The sequence below is a fragment of the Ursus arctos genome, unplaced genomic scaffold, assembly GCF_023065955.2.
Source record: "Ursus arctos isolate Adak ecotype North America unplaced genomic scaffold, UrsArc2.0 scaffold_9, whole genome shotgun sequence".
Taxonomy (NCBI): Eukaryota; Metazoa; Chordata; class Mammalia; order Carnivora; family Ursidae; genus Ursus; species Ursus arctos.
Window position 1 is genome coordinate 25094396 of NW_026623111.1, and position 22756 is coordinate 25117151.

Here is a 22756-nt window from a genome sequence, read left to right on the forward strand (position 1 = left end):
CATCTCTCATTTTTAACTCTTCACTAAAGTAAATATATTAGATCTTATGCTATCTCTGGAAAGTAGGTATTTCCTGTGTTTCAAAAATCATATTTGCTTTTTTTAATTTAATTATTCTTTTTTGAAAACAGATTTTATTTATTTATCTATTTTAGACAGAGGGGCGGAGAAGGGGGGAGTGACAAGCAGACTCTGTGCTGAGTGCAGAGTCCCATGCTGGCTCGATCCCAGGACCTGAGATCATAACCTGAGCCAAAATCAAGAGTCAGATGCTTAACCATATTTGCTTTTTTTTCTTTTTTATATAGTTTAATCTACTATTGACTAAAGCAGTGCTAGAGAAGGAAATGTATGCCTTCAACAAGCTTTAAACTTAGAAAAAAGGCTTTTTGTAAAATAAGGATGGCTTATGTTTTGAAATTTATATGAAGTACAACTGGGTGTTATGGGAAAGTTTGTTAATGGGTATGTATTTCCCACAATAATGACAATGCTAAGTTTGCTTGTCAACTTGAATCCTGCTTGAATTTCTCTCATATGAAATACCAGCTAATAATTGTAGGAGGAACAATAGAATTTGAAAAATCCCATTTCACAAAAACCATTGTAAAAATTTATTCAGGAAAGAATCATGAATTCATGCTAAACAACTGAGCCAGACATTGCTGAACAGGCTATTTACATAGCTTCAAATTATTGCCTCACAGAATAATCATTCATTACAAAGGGAAATTGTCTATCTTTATGATATAACAATCAGACAGATACCACTTTAATTAAGTGATGAAACTTAACATCACAAATAACGAAACAAATTGACATCACATGCTCAGGATGTGATACCTTGAGAATAATGTAACATCACCTATAAGATATGACTGTAAAAAAAAAAAAAGAACCTGAATCAAATTATGAGGAAAAAATCAAGTCAGCCAAATTGAGCGATATTTTGAAAAACAAATGACCTGGAACTTTAAAAATATAGCAAATGCTATCAAAGAAATAAAATCAAGCAAGCAAGCGAGCTGGTAAATGATTCTAGATTTAAAGAGATTCAAAAGAGATGCCATTGATTTGATCCTGGTTTGGATAAAGAAAAAAAAATATTTAAAAGGACATCATTTAACTGATTGGAAACTTAGGATATGGACTCTAAATGAAATAACTGCATTGTTTCAATATTCAATTTATTAAGTCCAGTCACTCCGGTCAGAAATCAGTGTGGAGTATGTGACTGTAATACAGAGAGACGTTTGCTTGGCCTTGTATTTATTTCTAGTTAAAAACTTACTCTGGGCATTATTCCATTCCAAATTTCTATGAGGTGGTGTACTTCTCTTTTACTTTGCAACCCACTGAGATTTAGTTTCCAATCTTACCACTTCGTGAATCTCCTGCCATTCCTCACAAATCCAAAGGAATTATTCCATGTTTTTCATTTCTCTCCTCCATTTCCAACACCTTTTAAACTTCTTCTGTTCTTAATTTCTGGGATAATATTATCTCTTCTTTTGCCTTTTAGTTGTCTGGCTCTCTGGCTCTCTTTCTCAGTCTTGGGCTAGTTTCTCTTTGTTCGTTCATAAAAGTGGATATTTCTGAGGATTTTTGTCTTCACCCCATGTTTCTTCTCACCTTACAAATTCTTCTTGGCTTGTTTTTTTATTAGGCTCCAACATTTGTACTCTTACTTTTGTAAAAATAATTCTCGTTCCACATAGATACCTCACATTTACCTTCAGATCTATACATCTTAATATCCACCAGCAGTCTCTACTTGAATATTCTAAGACCCCCGCAAGTTTAATAGATCCAACATTGACTTTGTTATCTTATTCCCACGTTGACTTACCTTTATTTATTATTCACATAAACATCCTTCCTATTTATTAAAAGTCTTTGGACTCATCATCATTTTGTTGTTTTTTATTCATCAAACTTATTAAACATTGATTATCTACCAGGTTTTCCCAACTCACACCCCATTCTCCTTAATCTCTGATCCCTGCAATTATAGCTTTAGAATATCACACACACACGCACACACACACACACACACACACACACCTGCTTCCTCTTGCCCATCACCATTGACATTGGCTAAGTCCAATTAATTCTCTACCTTCTTTGGACAACAGTAATAATTTCCTTATGTTTGGACCCACCTGCTCCTTTATCCCTCGTCTACCACAAGACTGATCTTTCTTCCATATGTATCTTATTTTTCACTGCCCTCATCAATATTCTTCTTTTGCCCCACATAGTCTTCAGAACAAACACATTTTAAATTTCTACGCATAGCATTTGACATGATTCTTCATCTGCCTTGTGAATACTAATCCAGACTTACTTTCACCTGCCCCATCACTCTTTACACTTGAGCAATAATTGTGCTTCTTTGAATAAACTATGTTTTCTCATGTCTCAAGCCTTCACATTTGTAGCTGTTTCTTTTTTCTTTTTTAAAGATTTTATTTATTTATTTGTCAGGGAGAGAGAGGGAGGGAGAGTGCACATAAGCAGGGGGAGCAGAGGGACAAGCAGGGTCCCCACTGAGCAAGGAGCCTGATTTGGGACTCGATCCCAGAACTCTGGGATCATGACCTGAGGCCAAGGCCAACGCTTTACCAACCGAGCCACCCAGGCATCCCTTGCACTTGTTTCTAATTGGAAGTTCTTTCCCTGAGTTTTCATCTAATGAAGACTTCCTCAAATTTAGGGGCAGAGGCTGTCTCTTCTGAGAAAACTGTCTTGGCTTCCATGGGCACATTTCAGCACTACTTATCACAGTGCTCTTATGCCTTGTCTGTATTTCCATGATTCCAGCAAGTACATTATTGGATTATAGTAGTTATTTTACATATCCATTTCCTTGGCTGAGAACAACTTTACATAAAAAAAGTAAGTCTCTCTTTCTTCCTGTGTAGTCCTAGACCCATTATGTTTTGCACTGTTGGCATCCAAAGCAATTCATTAATAAATAAATACATTAAATGTTAGTTTTTAACCTGCCCTGAATTTATCATTGGAGGTCAAGTTGTTTGATATAGTTGTTCAGTGTTTTAAGCAGTTATAACATAGTAGTTACTGCCTAGTGTGAACTGATTGGTGTCTTCTGGAGACACACAATGGATTTAAGCTGGCAGAGAACATATATAAAATTGTACGCATTGATAGCCTGATGCACATTCATAGGAGCACAAGGGAATTCATTGGGCATTGTTCAATCTCTGTTTTATTCATTTATTCGATCAGATATTATCAGCTTTGTTTTAGACATAGAATCAAAAGAACAGAATAACTTTTTTTTTTTTTTAAGATTTTATTTATTCATTTGACAGAGAGAGACAGCCAGCGAGAGAGGGAACACAAGAGAGGGAGTGGGAGAGGAAGAAGCAGACTCCCAGGGGAGGAGCCTGATGTGGGACTTGATCCCAGGACTCCAGGATCACGCCCTGAGCCCAAGGCAGACGCTTAACGACTGAGCCACCCAGGCGCCCCAGAATAACTTTTGCAAAGTCATGAGTTACCTTTAATCATTTAGAATCACAACACAAATCAGTATTGCTATGAGAATAAAGCATTCTACTTTAATTTAATGTGTCTCTAAATCTCAATAGCTTCCCATCTCATCTGTTAGAAGCAATTTATAAAGATAGATTCTATTGGTCATTTTGACAGCCTACTTAGTTTTTAAATTGCATGAATGGTGTTATTACAATAACACTTATTTTTATGATGATGGTAATTCATGCCAAATGTAGAACTTTTGCTGAAAGATTTTAACCAAGAAGATCACCTGAAAGATAACTGTTAACATTTCGGTATACTTTCTCAATTTTCTTTTTCATGAACCTGTACTGCAGTGGAAAAACAAATGGGCTTTGTAGTCAACAGTGCATTTTAATCTTGGATCCAGCCGCATGACATTTGGCAAGTTACTTAGCCACTCGTGACTTGAGTTGCTCATCTGTAAGATGGTGATAATAATAATACTTACATCATAGGTTTATTTTGGAGATTAGACAAAATTATATATATATATATATATATATATATATATATATATGTAAAGTGCTCAGAACAGAGTCTGATTATATATATATATATATATATATATATATATGTAAAGTGCTCAGAACAGAGTCTAGAATTGTGCAAACAATCAATAAATACTGGCAGCTTTTGTATAACTTTAAAATTTCAGGGTGATGGTCTGCGTATACTATTTTATACTACGATTTATTCATTTTAAATAGTAACCTAGGCTTTTTCATGGACCATGAGCATGTCCCAGCATTTGGAATACTTTTAGAGATACATGTCTCATCAAAAATAAAATAAAATAAAATAAAATAAAATAAAATAAAATAAAATAACCCTTCTTCCTGAAATACTGTCCATATACAGCCATCAAAATTTAAGTTTTACAGTTCAAATTAAGTTCTACAATTTGATAAATGCTGGTTTGAAAAGAAGCTTGAGCATATGGACTAGAAGAGGATCTTTCATATGTTACCTAATATTATTTTGTTTCTGTTTTTTAATTTTTAAAAATTTTTACTCAATCTGAGCACACTCTCCCCCCCCCCACACACACACATACACACTTACAGACTTACAAATATGTGTACTTCCAATAGCGTACAGGATGTTTAGTTATATAAAGATGAATTTACAGTCTCTGTCACCAAAACTGCTTAAAATATAGTGAGGTTTTGATGTGCATCAACAACAATAACAATAATAAATACTGTGGATTATGTTCCACTAATTTTGCTAGGTCTTTACGTATATATATTATCTAATGTAACTTTTAAAATTAAACCCCTAGTGGAGTTGATATTATTATACTATTTTACCAAATAAAAAAACAAATAACAAAATAACCTGTCCACAGTTGTATACCTTAGAAAGCAGTTACACATGACCCCAAAGTCTATCAAGTTAGCTCTACTGTGTCATGGTAGTAGATTGAGAGAGAGCCTACCTATAACAGAGTATTATTTGGTTGCCAGGGAACCATGAGAAGGGAGCATTCAACCATGGTGGAGGAAATTGGGAAGTCTTCATGTATGCAAGAGTATTTTAAGTGATATTTAATAAAAGTGCTGTGGTTAAGTAGGAGGCAAAAACAAGAAAAGGTATTTCAGGAGATTCTTGCTTATTAATTCAATTGGGAGACTAGTTATATTCTTTGGTTTCCTAAGAAAAGATTTAGTAAACAACATGAAGAATCATCTGCTGATCTAAAACCGTGTTCGCAAATCCTGATCTGGAATTTCAAACATTTTAGCTAGTGTGATATGTAAAAATGAAGGGTTTATCTAAACAATGTCTAGTGTAGGACCATGGTAATAAACAGATCAGGGAAAAATCATATCCGTATTTGTCCACTCTCTGGTTTCACTGGCCTATAATATCTTGAGAATTACACATCTATTTAACTTCAATTGGCTCATGCAAGCATGACTTGCCCTAAATGAATGAGACTTTGGTTCAAAAGGAAGAATTCAATTTTCTATATTTGGTTCTCTCAACTGAGAAATGAAACTGTGTAATAAAATGTGTTGCACCTGATATTTAGAGGGAATTTGTTTAACATAAACATTTTTCTGGGCCAGTTTTGTATGTTAAATTAGTGATCACACATGTTTTATTGCCAAGTTGGTGTAACAAATCTCTCAGATGCCAATACCATCTGGCCATCCGCGCCCACTTGCGAATTTCATGTGTCATTTTGTACCTGCCATAGTTCCGTACTCATGCTGCTCGGCATCTGCCCTGAGTTAAATGCTTCCTTTACAAATCACAATTAATGGGAACATCCTGAGTTGTGAGTAAAGAATTTGTGAAAAAAAATTGTCACACATCCCAAAATACAGCCTGAGATGTCATTGAACAGATGTTGAACTGAAGTTAAGTGTGATAATATAAAGAAACAAAAATACTGTATCTTGCTGAGTTGACTAGGTTCATTTTATTTCTATTCCCTATTTCCATGATAACTGTTTAAGAACTTTTTTCATAATGCCTTTTAGGAAATAACAGTGGTATAAAAAGTGTAAGTGGCAGTACAAAAGTACAATTGCAACACAAGTTCGTTTTCTAAATTAGGCGAGAAAAAAATTTCAGAATTGCTGGCTCATACGGTCCTTGTTCCTTGCCTTGGAAGCCTATAGAGACATTTTTTGCGAGCTCTTTGGAAATGTGAAATACTTTCATTGGGTTCTGAAGCTGGTATTTCCACTTTTAACTTGTTAGGTAGCCATTCAGCAGCCGGAACCATTTAATTAGTACCCACTGTATACAAATCATTTTCAAGGTTCAAAAAGGTATAAAATATATTCTGTCTTTAGGAGCTTACAAAATGTAAGCACACAGGAAAGTTAAGCATCATCAAATACAAAACATGGTTAGTATGATTCCTGAAGTAAGACTCTAGGGATCAGAACTACAAAGTCAGACTTATGCTGGGTGCACGTGATGGCAAATTAAACTGTGAGTCCTATGTTAAAAAGTCAAATGTAAGCTTGGGGATAAACAATTATACATTTAGAAACTGCAGTTAAGATATTAGCTCCACTCATCCTCTTTGAAATTCTCCTTCAAAAAGGGAAGACCACCTGGTAAAGGTGGTGTGTGTCAAGTTTTCCCATGGAAACCTTATCATGACACCCCTACGCTTCATGGACAAGGGCACATTTATGCTGTTCTTGTGGGGAAAAAAGGTATTTAACGTGAGGAAACATCAGTTGAGGAGCATTCTGAAAAATAACTGACTGGTATACTCAAAGAGTGTCAAGGTCATACAAGAAGAGATGAATTAAAGAAGAGTAAGGAGACATACCTCAATGCAATGTTTGATCCTGTGTCGGAGCCTGGTTTAAAAAGAGACATTAGGTGGCAATTGGTGCAATTTTGATAAGGTTGATCGACGATTTATGATATTTTGTCAAAGCCGTTTTGCTGATATGGATAATTGTGCTTTGGTTAAGTAAGATGTTAATCATTGGGAGAGCTGGGTAAGAGGTTATATGAATTTTTTGTAATTTTTTGGTAAGCACATTACTTCACAATAAAAGGTGAAATAAAAAAATAAAATTAAAACCATGATTGAAACATTTCATTTTATATAAATTTTAAATCCAAACTCAAAAAAATCACACAAATATTGAATTCTAGTTAATAATTTGAATGTTAAAGTATTTAAGGAGATTGTAGTGATCTGTGATTTACCATATATATATGGTACATGCACACACACACAGTGGCTTAATAGATGGAGAGAAGAATGGACAGTCAGGTAAATGTTAATAAATCAAGTGTAATACAATATTAATGTTATAACCTACATGGTTGGTGTAAAGATGCTCCCTGTAAGATGTTACAATCTTTGCTATATGTTTTTTAAATTATCATAATAAAAAGTCAGAGAAGAGGGTAATAGTTACAATATTGAAAAATCCAATACCAAATTGGAAGTTAGATTAACTCATGCAAAGAATATAATTTATTTCATTTAGCTGCATTCAGCAAAGATGCTTTTAATTTGTTTTGTTTCGTCTTTCATGCTTGGTAGACACAATGTATTGGTTCACCCACAAATAAATATCTTCATAGAAAAAGGACCTTACTTTATTTTAATCTACATCAACTGTTGTCCTTTATTTATTTATTATCTCAACATTGTCCCTTATTTATTTTCCCCCATTGCTGACCTATTTCAGCAATATTGTATTATCTCCTGAACCTTACATCATACCTACCTATAACACTTGGGAAAATATGCTCAAGCTAGTGAATGTATGATTATCCAAAGCAAACCTTTTATTTCTTTATTTATTAGAATAAACTTGTGGACAAGTAAGAATGTTGTAAAATAGTCTCCAAAAAATCCCTCTTGTAAGTAATCAAGTTTATTTATTTGAATATTCCATTCTTATTACACAATTTAAACTATCAGTATAAAAATGGTTTGATTATCATTACACAAATTACTAAAAGACTATGTGAAAAAATTATCTGAAAAATTACAATATATTTTACAAATATATTTATTAAAGGAATTTTTCAGTGTTGACCCTGGGATGATGATTTGGTTTATTTTGTGAATTATATTGCTTTCAGTAATTTGGGTTGGCACTTAGAGTCTAAATTTTGCAGTAATGTTTATGTAACCTACCGTGACTTGTCTCTTTGTCAAACCATTTTCAAGACTTGGTATTAAGCATACAAGCTTATGCTACTTGGGTTTAAAACATAACTAGCTGTGTTCTAAGAGTATTACATGATTTTTTTCTTTACTTTTTATAGCATGGGGGGGCTGGCTATTATAATCCCCATTTACTAGACTCAGAGTTTAAGGAACTTGTTCAAGTTTCTAGAGCCATTATTTAGCAGAGACAGATGTTTACACCAAGTCAATATTACCCTTGAACCCTTAAATGCTCTGTAAGATTGCCAGTTCTTAAAACCATAGCTGCTTCCTTTTTTTTCCCCTAAAACTTTCCCATACATGAATTTCTCAATCATTATTCATCTCTTTGCCGAATGGTATGTTTTCAAATAATCATGCCAGGAAGGGTAAAGGGGCAATACATCTTACAGATCCTGTTATATTTTATAATATTGTTCTATTGCTTTTCCATTTGAGGAGATACTTGATTATTATTACAATAATACTGACATTGAATCCTACTATTAGTATAATAACAGGCAATTGACCTGTCTGAAATCAGTTTTCATCTACAAATGATAAAGCTAATATCCATCCAACCCATAGGATTGCTTTAAGAATTTAATTATATATCCTTATAAAGAAGACATGTAATCAACTGTAGATTACAATAATTATTTTCCAATGTATTATTATCATCTTTGTCCATAAAAGTAACACAGCTGTTGTTGTCATTATTTTCATTAATATCTTGGTAGAGAATTCTTCGGTTATCCCTCAAAGCTCTCAAAAGTTTCTCCATTTGCTTCAGGTAATTTAAATATAGAATTCTGAATCCCTTTGTTTCTTTTGAAGATACCTTTGTCTCTACCCTCTGTTGTTCCCTGGATACTACCTATAAAAAAAAAAATTTCCCTGGTTTTCTTTTTTTTCTTTCTTTCTTTCCTTTTTTTCTTTTCCCCCCACCATGAATGCATTTAGGTATGTCTTGTTTATAAATTTTATATTTAATATTTATACACTACATATAGAGGACTATTATTTTTGGTAAAATAAATAAAAGAAAATTTTCTTTTATTATAAGTATCATGATTGCTTCTATTTTATTTGATACAGATGCTTCTCATTAAATTCTTCACAGGCTGGATTTAAAATTTCTCACCTGAATACCTGGCACCCACTCTTTTTTTTTCCCCCAAGTTTTTATTTAAATTCCAGTTAGTTAACATACAGTGTAATATTAGTTTTAGGTGTAGAAGGTAGTGATTCATCACTGACATACAACACCCAGTGCTCATCACAAGTGTCCTCCTTAATCCCCATCACCCATTTAACCCATGCTCCCCAACCATCTCCCCTCCAGCAACCTTCAGTTTGTTCTCTATACTTAAGACTCTGTTTTATGGTTTGCCTCTCTTTTTTTTACTCCCGATGTTCATTTGTTTTGTTTCTTAAATTCCACATATGAGTGAAGTCGTGTGGTATTTGTCTTTCTCTGACTTATTTTGCTTAGCATAATACCCTCTAGTTCTATCCATATCATTGCAAATGGCAAGATTTTTTTTGATGGCTGAGTAGTATTCCATTTTATATATATATACCACATCTTCTTTATCCATTCATCTGTTGAAGGACATCTGGGCTCTTTCCATAGTTTGGCTATTGTGGACATTGCTGCTATAAACATTGGGGTGCAGGTACCCCTTCAGATCATTACGTTTGTATCTTTGGGGTAAATATACAGTAGTGAAAATACTGGGTCATAGGGTAGTTCTACTTTCAACTTTTTGAGGAACCTCCATACTGTTTTCCAGAGTGGGTGAACCACCTTGCATTTCCACCAAGAGTGTAAGAGAGTTCCCCTTTCTCCACATCTTCACCAACATCTGTCATTTCCCGACTTGTTAATTTTAGCCATTCTGACTGGTGTGAGGTAGTATCTCATTCTGGTCTTGATTTATATTTCCTTGATGCCAAGTGATGTTGAATATTTTCATGTGTCTGTTGGCCATTTGTATGTCTCCTTTGGAGAAATGTCTATTCATGTCTTCTGCCCATTTTTTGATTGGATTATTTATTCTTTGGGTTTTGAGTTGGTAAGTTTTTTATAGATTGTGGATACTAACCCTTTATCTGATATGTCATTTGCAAATATCTTCTCCCATTCTGTCAGTTGTCTTTTGGTTTTATCAACTGTTTCTTTTGCTGTGCAAAAGCTTTTTATTTTGATGAAGTCCCAATAGTTCATTTTTGCATTTGTTTCCCTTGTCTTTGGAGAGGTGTCTAGCAAGAAGTTCTGCAGCCAAGGTCATGGAGGTTGCTGCCTGTGTTCTTCTCTAGGATTTTGATGGACTCCTCTCTCACATTTAGGTCTTTCATACATTTTGAGTCTATTTTTGTGTATGGTGTAAGGAAATGTTCCAGTTGCATTCTTCTGCATGTGGCTGTCCAATTTTCCCAACACTATTTGTTGAAGAGATTGTCTTTTTCCCATTAGATATTCTTTTCCGCTTTGTCAGAAATTAGTTGACATAGAGTTAAGGGTCCATTTCTGGATTCTTTCAAAGAAGCAGATCCTAGTTTCCTTGATCTGCTCTACTGTTCTTTTGGTTTCTATTTCATTGATTTCTACTCTAATCTTTATTATTTCTCTTCTCTGGCTGGATTTAGGCTTTATTTGCTGTTCTTTCTCCAGCTCCTTTAGGTGTAAGGTTAGGTTGTGTATTCGAGACCTTTCTTGTTTCTTTAGAAAGGCTTGTATTGCTATGTACTTCCCTCTTAGGACTGCCTTTGCTGCATCCCAAAGGTTTTGAATAGTTGTGTTTCCATTTTCATTTGTTTCCATAATTTTATTAAGTTCTTTAATTTCCTGGTTGACTCATTCATTCTTTAGTAGGATGCTCTTTAGTCTCCATGTATTTGAGTTCTTTCCAACTTTCTTCTTGTGATTGTGTTCCAGTTTCAAAGAATTGTGGTCCAAAAATATGCAGGGAATCTTTGGGTACCAGCTGAGACCTGATCTATGACCCAGTATGTGATCTATTCTGGAGAATGTTCCATGTACACTCAAGAAGAATGTGTATTCTGTTGCTTTAGGTTGTAATGTTCTGAATATATCTGTGAAGTCCATCTGATCCAGTGTGGCATTTAAAGCCCTTCTTTTCTTTTTTTTTTTTTAAAGATTTTATTTATTTATTTGACAGAGAGAGAGACAGCCAGCGAGAGAGGGAACACAAGCAGGGGGAGTGGGAGAGGAAGAAGCAGGCTCATAGCAGAGGAGCCTGATGTGGGGCTTGATCCCAGAACGCCGGGATCACGCCCTGAGCCGAAGGCAGATGCTCAACCGCTGTGCCACCCAGGCGCCCCTAAAACCCTTATTTTCTTTTTGGTCTTCTGCTTAGATAATCTGTCCATTTCAGTGAGGGGTTGTTAAAGTCCCCTATTATAATTGTATTATTATTGATATGTTTCTTTTATTTTGTTATTAATTGGCTTATGTAATTGGCCGCTCCCATTTTAGGGGCATAAACATTTACAATTGTTAGATCTTTTTGTTGGATAGACCCTTTAATTATGATATAGTGTCCTTTCTCATCTCTTATTACTATCTTTAGTTTAAAATCTATTTTGTCTGATATAAGGATTGCCACCCCAGCTTTCTTTTGATGTCCATTAGCATGATAAATGGTTTTCCACATCCTCACTTTAAATCCGGAAGTATCTTTGGGTCTAAAATGAGTATCTTGCAGACAGCAAATTGTTGGGTCTCGCTTATTTATCTAATCTGATACCCTCTGTCTTTTGATTGGGGCATTTAGCCCATTTACATTCAGAGTAATTACTGAAAGATATGAATTTAGTGTCATTGTATTACCTGTAGAGTCACTGTTTCTGTATATTGTCTCTGTTCCTTTCTGGTCTGTGTTACTTTTGGGCTTTCTTTACTTAAGGGATCCCTTTTAATATTTCTTGTAGGGCAGGTTTGGTGATCACAAATTATTTTAGCTTCTGTTTGTCCTGGAAGTTTTTTTATCACTCCTTCTATTTGGAATAGAAATTCTCACTGGATAAAGTATTCTTGGCTTTTAGCATCCTGAATGTATCATGCCAGTCCTTTCTGGCCTGCCAGGTCTCTGTGCCTAGGTCTACTGCCAATCTAATGTTTCTACCATTGTAGGTTATGGACCTCTTGTCCCAAGCTGCTTTCAGGATTTTCTCTTTGTCTCTGAGATTTGCAAGTTTCACTATTGTATGTCAGCGTGTTGACCTATTTGTACTGATTTTGAGGAGGGTTTTCTGTGCCTCCTGGACTTGGATGACTGTTTCTTTCCCCAGATTAGGGATGTTCTCCACTATAATTTGCTCCAACATGCCTTCTGCCCCCTCCCTCTTTCCTCTTCTTCAGGAATCTCAATTATTCTAATATTGTTTCACTTAGTGTTGTCACTTACCTCTCAAATTCTCCCTTCGTCATCCAGTAGCTGTTTATCTCTCTTTTTATCAGTTTCTTTATTCTCCATCATTTTGTCTTTTATGTCACGAATTCTCTCTTCTGTCTCATTTACCCTAGCAGTTAGAGCCTTCATTTTTTTTTATTATATCTCATTAATAGCCTTTTTTGATTTCAACTTGGTTAGATTTTATGTCTTTTATTTCTCCAGAAAGGGATCCGCTAGCATCTTCTATGCTTTTTTCAAGCCCAGCTAGTGTCTTTATAATCATTATTCTGAACTCTAGTTCTGACATCTTACTAATGTCTATATTGATTAGGTCCCTGGCAGTCAGTACTGCCTCTTGTTCTCTTTTTTGAGGAGAGTTTTTCCATCTTGTCATTCTGTCCAGAGAATAGATGAATAAGAGAGCAAAGTACTAAAATGGCAAAATGACCCCAGAGACATATACACTAAACAAATCAAAAGAGACCCCAAACCAAAAATAGATAAAAAACAAAACAAAACAAAGGGAAAAAAGAGAGAAGACAATCAGACAGGTGAACAGGTTAGAGCAATACAATGAATCCTGTGTTTATTTTGGTCTGCTCATTAGAAAATTAGATCCCAAAATTGTAATGAAAGAAAAACTTATATATGTACAAAAATAAAAGTAAATACAAAGAGAGGGTAGAATGTAACTGAAAAAATAAAAATTAAGAGACAAGAAAGAAACAACAAAAAACAACAACTACAACAACAACAAACAAGGGACATAAATAGGTGAACAGAACAGAGCAATACGCTATATCCTGTGTTTATTTTGCTCAGTTTGTTAGAAGAAACTACATCTCAAAATTTTAAAGATTTTTAAGAATTTTAAAATTTGAAAAATTTTTAAAGAAAGAAAAACATATATATTTATATATAAAAATCATATATATTTATATTATATATTATAATATATAATATGTTTATATTATATATTAAACATATATATATAAAACACACATATATATATCAAAATAAAATCAAATGTATTGAAAGGATAGAATATAACTATAAAGATGAAAATTAAAAAAGACTTTAACAAAACGAAACAAAAGGCAATATGATCAACAGGTGAATAAAACAGAACCAAACACTGGATTTTGGGTGTATTTTGGTCTGTTAGAAGAAACTGCATCCCAAAATCGTAAAGAAAAAAAAAAAAATCTCTCTCTCTCTCTATATATATGTGTGTGTGTGTGTGTGTGTGTATGTATATATATACAGACAAACACAAATAAGATTAAATACAATGAAGGGATAGAATGTAATTGTAAAAATGAAACTTAAAAAAGATTTTTAAAAAGAGTTGATAAAATAAGAAATTGGCTGAAAAAGGAAAAAGAAAAAAATTTAAAAATTTAAAATTGAAAGACTAAAGAGTTATGGGAGAAAAAAATGAATTCTATGTGTGTTTTCCCCTAGAGCTGGAGTTTTGCAGTTCTCATTGGTCAGTGAACTTGGTCTTGGCTGAATGTTCTTGCTGATCTTCTGGGGGAGTGGCCTGTTGCTTTGATTCTTGAGTGTATTTTCCCTGGAGGGTGGAATTTACCACCCCTGCCAGGGGGCCAAACTAAGTAATCTGTTCCAGATTGCAGTATGTGGCTTTTTTTCCCTAAAGGCTTTCTGCTGAACTTTAGAGGATGAGAATGAAAATGGTGGTCTCCCAATTTCTGGCCCTGGAGCCAAGAGCTCAGGGTCCCACTCCTCAGTGCACTTTCAGAGAAAAGCAGTAAATCACTCCTGTCTCCCTTGTCCCTGTGTCACTTTGTGCTCACCTGGCCTGCGACCTGAGTGTTTCTATCTCAGGCACATGATCCTGTTTCGAGTCTCCAAAACCTGCAGACTCCTGTGGTGCTCTTCCATGCTGCTTCTCCTCCTGGCAAATGAAGGGGGTCTTGCTGGTTCTGCTGCTTTTTGGGTCCCTGCCCGGAGAGCAGTGGTCCTACTGTGCTGCGGTTTGTGGCAATCCCAAGCTGAGCTTCCATTCCTGGGCTCAGGGCCCCACTCCTCAATGCACTCCACTGCAGCTTCCCTGCTCCAATGCCTGGGAGCTCTGCTGCACTAAGGTATCCCCTGTCTTCCTGTGACCCCAAGGATCCTGAGATCACACTGTCCCAGCTTGGGTTCTGCCCCCACTTAGCCACCTGAGCAACGTCCTTCACCAGAGCAGACTTCTACAAGTTCCAATTTTGTGCACTGCTGGTATATCTTGTTCTGGTAGCCAGTTTACGGAGGGTCCCTCACCCCACGGTCTATCTTCCCATGTATTTCCTTGAATTCACTTCTCTGCACCTCCTACCTTGCAGAAAGTGGTCACTGTTCTATTTTTAGAGTTGCAGTTATTCTTGTCTTAGATCTCCAGTTGAATTTACAAGTGATCAGAATGATTTGATAGTTATCTAGCTGAATTCCTGGTACCAGGCGAAACTAAGGTTTCTACTCCTCCGCCATCTTGGACTTCTCCCCCTAATTTTGCTATTATTGATAATGCTGCAATAAACATCAGGGTGCATATGCCCCTTCAAATCAGTATTTTTATATCCTTTGGGTAAATACCCAGTAGTGCAATTGCTGGCTTATAGGGTCGTTCTATTTTTCACCAGTGGTTTTTCATTTTGAATCTCTAGGAAAACAGTTTTCGGTAATGCAGTAGAGCTTTTAAAGTGGCCCATTTCTACTTTGTTCTTTCTTTAACAATTAAAAAAAATGCTGCCACTTATATAATGCTTATCATATGCCAGCTGGTATTCTGAATGTTTTGTTTCTATCAATCTAGTTTAATGCCCAGCAAGAAATAGTAGATTAAAACCTTGAGTTTATCAGTATACCAGGTACATGTACTGCCCTTGTTTCCTTTCAATGTCCACTTTGCTTTTGAGAAAACAATAAAATAAGCTATTATATAGATTTCATAGTCAGAAGATAACTGGTAGACTCTGCTTACCTATTGAGGTTTGTGTGATTTAGACTTTTCCCCTTGCAAATTGATTCACTCGTGAACAATAGAGAATTTATTTATTTATTGGTCTATTTGTTTTATTCTGAATTTATCTTAAATTAAAGAAAGCTGCAAAAACAATTAGAAAAATAATTGTGTACCACTGTTCCTTAGGCTAAGAATACCATCTTTTTTTTTTTTTAAAGATTTTATTTATTTATTGGACAGAGAGACACAGCAAGAGACGGAACACCAGAAGAGAGAGTAGGAGAGGGAGAAGCAGAGTCCCACTGAGCAAGAAGCCTGATGTGGGACTCCATCCCAGGACTCTGGGATCATGACCTGAGCCGAAGGCAGATGCTTAAGGATTGAGCCACCCAGACGCCCTTAAGAATAGCATCTTACAAAACTTTAATTAAATGATCAAGACTAAGAAATTCACATTGATTCAATACAATTAACTACAGTAGAGACCTTATTGAAATATCAACACTGTTCCTGCGAGTGATTCTTTTTTTTTGTTCCATGATCTTATGCAGAATTCCACAGTCCATGTAGTTATTGCCTCTCTTTGGTTTCCTTCTATTTGTCACAGTTTATCAGTCTTGGCTTGTCGTTAATGATCTTGTTATTTGTGAAAAGCAGTAGTCTGATATTTTGTTAAATGTCCCTGAATTTATGTTTGTCTGATATTTCACCTGATTTAGATGAAATTATTTATTTTTTGGCAAAAATACCATAGAAATTATATTGGATTCTTCTCAGTGCATCATGTCAAGGTGTTCACAACGTTACTGCTTTTTATCACCTGTGAGGCAAACTTTTATCATTGGGTTAAGGTGGCAGCTGCTGGTTGAGAATTTATGTCTTAAGGGATCTGAGATGGGAAAATATTTTTCAAAAACACAGGACTTGAAAAGGTTTCTTTCCTTGCCCCTAGGTGCTAGTTCACCTCACTTTCACAGTGGGAATGAGACAAGATGCAAATACAGGGCTATTCCCGTTATCTCCTCCTTAGCACAACTCCTCCCATCTTCCACACACTCGGTGCTATCTTTATTGTGCAACCAAAGCCAGAATAGAGAGAGCATGAAGACAGAGTGTTCTAGTTAGGCATAGTGGAGGCACAGAAAAAACAAATGTATATCACAGGTGCCCAAAATACGCTATGCATGAGAATCACTTGTGGAACTTTTTGAATCCAGAGTCCTGAGTACATTACAATGATACCCACATTCATTTCATCTTGTCCAGATCTGAAAGTCACCCCTCTAATCGGAACTGCAACAGTTAAGAAAAAAATACCAGTGCTGTGGGATGAATAAGAAAATAATAAGGAAAGGCTTCTGGTTTCCAGGCTGGTGCAAATCCTTCGACAAATACAGTGTCACAAGGTTGTATATGGCTGAGGGAATAAGAGGATCTTGGCCTATGAACCCTATTTATTTCCTTGATTTTGGCACTAATCTTTTTTTTCCCATTATTTTTAATAGAGAATTTAATTGGCAACCTTCATAAGATTTGAACTTTATTTTATTGACCAGAAAGTTGCCATAAGAGATGCAGTAATGCTGTTAGTTGAGAAAAAAATACTCTGGGGGAAAAATAGAGCTTTATAAACACCCATATAAATTATTTGTTATTTTTGAAGAGAGCAAAAATAAATCCATTAGTGAATAACAAGCTTTGTTTTCCAAATTTGAGTTGATGCTAAGTACAGTAATTGATGTCCTGAAATCTCACTATAGCAATACAAAATCCTCTAGCTTAAATAAGGTATAATTTCTTCAAATCTTGTTCAGGAATTCTGTTTGTATAGGTCATAAGCATATCATTAGGATAACTGCTTAAAGAGAATCAGAAAAGGGAAAGGGGATAGTCAGAACTAAGCAAAACTGATTTCTGAAGGCAAAGAATGTTTCAAATGAAAGTCAGAGTTCAATAACATTATATTTCTGAGAATTAGAGTAAATGTAATTTTATTAAAATATGTTTTATGATTTTAAAGTAAATAACTCCATCTCTTTGTTCTTTTTTTCTCTCACACACAACACACACAGACATACAGACACACACATTTTTCCATTAAGTGTTCAAAATAAGAAATTTTTCCTTAATTCTCACCAAGTTGGGAATTGACATAAGGAATGAAAGCAAATTGATAATTATAATTTATTATTTTTATTTATAAACAGTTTCAAAGTATTCAATAATAAATGGGATTCAAATATTTTTATCATCAAGTGAATTATATATGGATGGAAGATTATCAACACACAAAAGCAATTACAAAAGATTATTTTCCATTATTTTAGTGCAGAATAACAGTATAATCAACTCATTACTTTTGAATTACTATAATCAACTGCCCATTACTTTTGAATATGTATTTGCTAAATTGTTATTAAATTTCCAGGTTTTCCCCTCTTTTTTGAAATAGTAAAATTCATTCTTTTATGTCTTTTTTATTTTTTTATTTTTTATTTTCTTAAAGAGTTTTTAAATTTATTTGACAGAGAGAGACAGCCAGCAAGAGAGGGAACACAAGCAGGGGGAGTGGGAGAGGTAGAAGCAGGCTCCTAGCAGAGAAGCCTGATGTGGGACTCAATCCCAGAACCCCGGGATCACGCCCTGAGCTGAAGGCAGACGCTTAACGACTGAGCCACCCAGGCGCCCTCATGTCTTTTTTAACCATATTTTGTTACAGAATCAACTTTAGGATTAGGGTATCATGAAATGATTTTTTTAATGAAAGCTTTTATATCTTAAAATATTGCAGCATATCAGATATATCTGTCTTTTTCTTTTCCCCATACTAAATTCTGCTTAACCCTAGTGACACATCTTCCATGATACAGAAATTTTCTTGCCAGTTCAAATGTATTTAAGAACCATTGAACTCCTAAATAACTTCATTTTTATTTTCCAGTCACTGATTTTTTTTTTCTTTTTTTTTTTTTGTCATTTGTTCTAGTTTGTCCCTGAATTATTACTAGATCTTGGTGATTAGTCCGGTTAAGCTCTTCTCCTATAATGAACAATTCTAGAAAATTTAGTGGAGGGAATCTTCTACACCCTTTACGTTGACACTTCCTATGTATTTCGAAATTTTACTTTAGATCTCTTAGTGAAAAATCAGTAAAGTATAGGGGAAAAAATACCTTGATTCTGATGGAATTCGTTCATGTCTTCACATAACCACTGATTGCTCTGTGATTTTGTGTAAAGGGCTTACCTCTCTGATCATTGTTTTTGCAACTAAAATATTTGTTATGATAATTAATTGAGATAACAAATGTAAAACTTGTAGCTTAATACCTAGGCCATAGTAAGTGCTCAATAAGTATTAATATATTTTCCAGATTATTTCAGCTGCTAACTAAGGAGCCCAAAATTCAATACTATGAACAATGAACTACAAAGAAACACAGAGCAGAGCAACATATGTAATGTTCAACAATTGTGGCATGCAAGGAAGCAATGTCATCAAGCAGTGTGAAGTTGTGTAAGCCATGAAAGTCATGCTGGTGAGTTCTGGAGATGCAGCAGTGACCTAGGTAAGGCCTTTCCTTAAGCAGTGAGCTTTGCAAAGTTTCGGTATCAAAAAAATCCTAAAAGCACAATGAATAAAGTTCAAGTATATAACCAACTTTCTTACATAATGAACTCTTTAGAAGTAAAAAATATGAAGTGTAGTTTGTAAACTAGATGAAGTTACTTCGAACAACTGAACTCAACAGTATTTATTATACCCCTACAATAAAAAGGGCACCATCCAAAAGAAACCTGAAAATATTCAAATTCAGCAAAATCCTTATATAATCTCTTCTGAATTTATTATTTATTGGTTTCCTCCAGAAAATGCATGTTTTATTTTGCCTTTAATGTTATATGTCTGTATTTAATTTCTATTGCTTTTGCTCAAACTGTTCAATTTGCTCTTTTTCCTTATTTCTATTGGGAAAAATCCTGTCATCCTTTAAATTATAACTCAAATCCCTCTTCTCACAACTGAAAATCTCGTAACACGTTGGGCAGAATAAATTTCTCAATCCATTGTATTCTCCTCACACTTCCCATACATCTCACCTTGTTACGAGGGTTCACAGTAATGTAGGAATACCTCCCTAATGTATAGTGAACTTCTCAAGAGCAGTAGTTAGCTGAGATTATTCATTATGATTCCCACTACCCCAATATGGTACTGAACAGGGCCTGGTCATTGTAAATACAATATAACATGCTCAGGATTGTGAGTGATAAGTCTGTTCCCAATAATTAGGTTCTACTACATAATGGATGGTGGAGTGGAACAGAGGTTTCAAGTGACTATTTCTTTACATGCATATTATATTATCTTTGTCTAAAATCTCTCTCCCTTGTCAGAATGGTTGGAAACAAATAGACAAGGAATAACAAATGTTAGTGAGAATATGGAGAAAAAAGGAGACTTTGTGCACTATTGGGGAAATGCAAATTGGTACAACCAGTGTAGGAAACAGTATGGAGTTTCCTCAAAAAATTAAAAATAAAAATATCATATGATTCAGTAATTCCACTACTGGGTATTTACTCAAAGAAAATGAAAACACTAATTTGAAAAGATAAATGCACCCCTATGTTTATTGCAGCATTATTTACAGTAGGCAAGATATGGAAGCAACCCAAGTGTCCATTCATAGACGAATGGATAAGGAAGAAGTAGTATATATAGTCCATGGAATATTACTCAGCCATAAAACAAACTGTTAAAAAACAGAAAAAACTTATGGCTGCCAGATGGGAAACAGGTGGGAGGATTGGTGAAATAAATAAAGGGGATTAAAAGGTACAAACTTCCATTTCAAACTTAAAAACAACAACAACAACAACAACACAGAGATGAAAAGTACAGCATGAGGAATATAGTCAACAAGATGATAATAACATTGTTTGGTGATAGATAGTGACTACATTTATTGTGGTGAGCACTGAGTAATGTGTAGAATTATTGAATCATTATATTGTACACCTGAAACAAAGATAATACTGAATAATAATTATACTTTAATAAAAAAAATTTCCACATAACCTTGAAAGGTCATGGATGATTAAAATGTCCTTAAAGTTCAAAAATACCATGATAGGCTTTTGTAAACTCATAGGATGGTAGAAAGAACAAGAGTTTATAACCCAAGATAGAATGATTCTTAATATGTCTAAAAGAACAAGAATGGATTTTCCAACTATGGAGTTCTGATATCTTTCTGCTTTTGTAAACATCAACAAATGGACTAGATGTGGGAAACCACAAAGAATAAGAGAGGGAGAGGCAAATAAAAGTATTGGTGGGGGCACCTGGGTGGTGCAGCCGTTAAGCGTCTGCCTTCGGCTCAGGGCGTGATCCCGGCGTTATGGGATCGAGCCCCACATCAGGCTCCTCCACTAGGAGCCTGCTTCTTCCTCTCCCTCTCCCCCTGCTTGTGTTCCCTCTCTCACTGCCTGTCTCTCTCTGTCTAATAAATAAATCTTTGAAGAAAAAAGGTATTTGTGTGTGTGTGTGTACATGTGTGCATGTATAATATGAACATAGAAGTGGAAAAATACAGAACAAGCACCATTGGTAATAAAAAAAAAATACAGAGGTGATTACTTCACATTGAAATTAGTGCCACCTTAAAGTATATGTATAACATTCTTTGGCTTTAGTTTCTCAATGTGTGAAAAATAATAATGCTTAAAATTTATACATCCATAGATTTATACTAACAGTTTATAAATGGAAATCTACTAAGTTAATTTTTTCTAAGTAATGAGTCTTATTAAATAGTCTAAAAGTCATAGAACACATTTAATTCATCCGTGGGATTTTAGAAATGTTTGTTCAGGCAGCACTTTCTTATATTTTATTTAGTAAGCCCATGTGTCATAAAAATAGATTATTTTTTGGTCATATCAGCTTATAATTTTAAAGAGAAAGAAGTGGACTGTATACATTTTCAAATGATATAAACAGAAAAAAGTATTGTGTGTGCAATAACAAAGATCTCTGCTATTCTCCGTTTTCAAAGGAAAATCTTATGATTAATCATCCTGAAGTATTTTTCCCACAGTTATCCACTGTTTGTTTGTTTGTTTGTTTATTTATTTATTCATTTATTATTTAACTTTCAGAATATTGTAGCCCTACGTGTATATATATGAATTTTGAAATTGTTTTTATCCAAGGATGTAAATTCATCTCACAATATTTTCTGGAATGCTAAGTAATAATTTAAATTGTGATAAACTATAATAGTATATTATATGAGTCATGATTGTTGACACATTATTTAATCATGTTTAATAAGGAGGATATACTTTCACTGTACATCTGAGAGTGCTGACAATAAGGTAGAAAATAATCAACCTGGAATTTAGGGTAAGAGTTGAAGTCAAAAATATTTAAAAAACCCTTACATGAAATCAAAACACTGAACACATATGTTACTCCAGTTAACTCAATATTTGCCTCATAACGAGCTCATGTAAACTCAAATAAATAATTAAATTCTATGGGAATGAACAATTCATTTGTCGGTCAAAGGAAAAACTGCATAGTCAATGCCTAAAATAAAATAATGGTCATTTTCTTTACCATATAATCTCAAATAAAAATATAAAATATAAGATTTATCATAAAATTTGTATTAGATGATACTTAATGTTCCATGCCTTCTCATTTAGTTTTTCCTTTACTATAATCCTATGTCATTATTTCTGTATATTTTATAAATTATAATATCCATCATAAATTTGAGAACATTGCACAAAAGAAAAGTTATGCCTAGCATGTTTGGTACAATGTATGTATTTAATAACATTTGCATACATGAGAACACTATAGGTTATAGCTCAGTTTTGGCAGAGCAGAGATATAGACTCAAGACTCATGAATTGTAGGCCTCAATCATTTTCTATATAAATGATCACTATTTTTAAACTAACTTTAAATCATGGAACATTGTGTGAGGAATTCTGCTGAATTATATCATAGTTCTCAAATATAAAAATTATTTCAGGACAAAAACATGTTTAGTTTGATTTTGATTAGGCCACTAAGTGAATATTTTGGCAACTCGGTAGGCTTGGGATCATTGTTTTTGACTGACAAACAGCCAGAAATTTTTATGGACTCAAAAT

General features: G+C 34.4%; 1 long non-coding RNA gene across 1 annotated transcript in view; it reads left to right on the top strand.

Moving 5' to 3' along the window:
* LOC123001560 (uncharacterized) overlaps positions 1-22756 on the top strand; it is a 192321-nt gene that overhangs the window by 163089 nt on the left and 6476 nt on the right. Inside the window, exon 14 of the long non-coding RNA XR_008958381.1 lies at positions 18958-19152. This is a non-coding gene — a long non-coding RNA (uncharacterized LOC123001560). The remainder of the gene's footprint in view (positions 1-18957; positions 19153-22756) is intronic.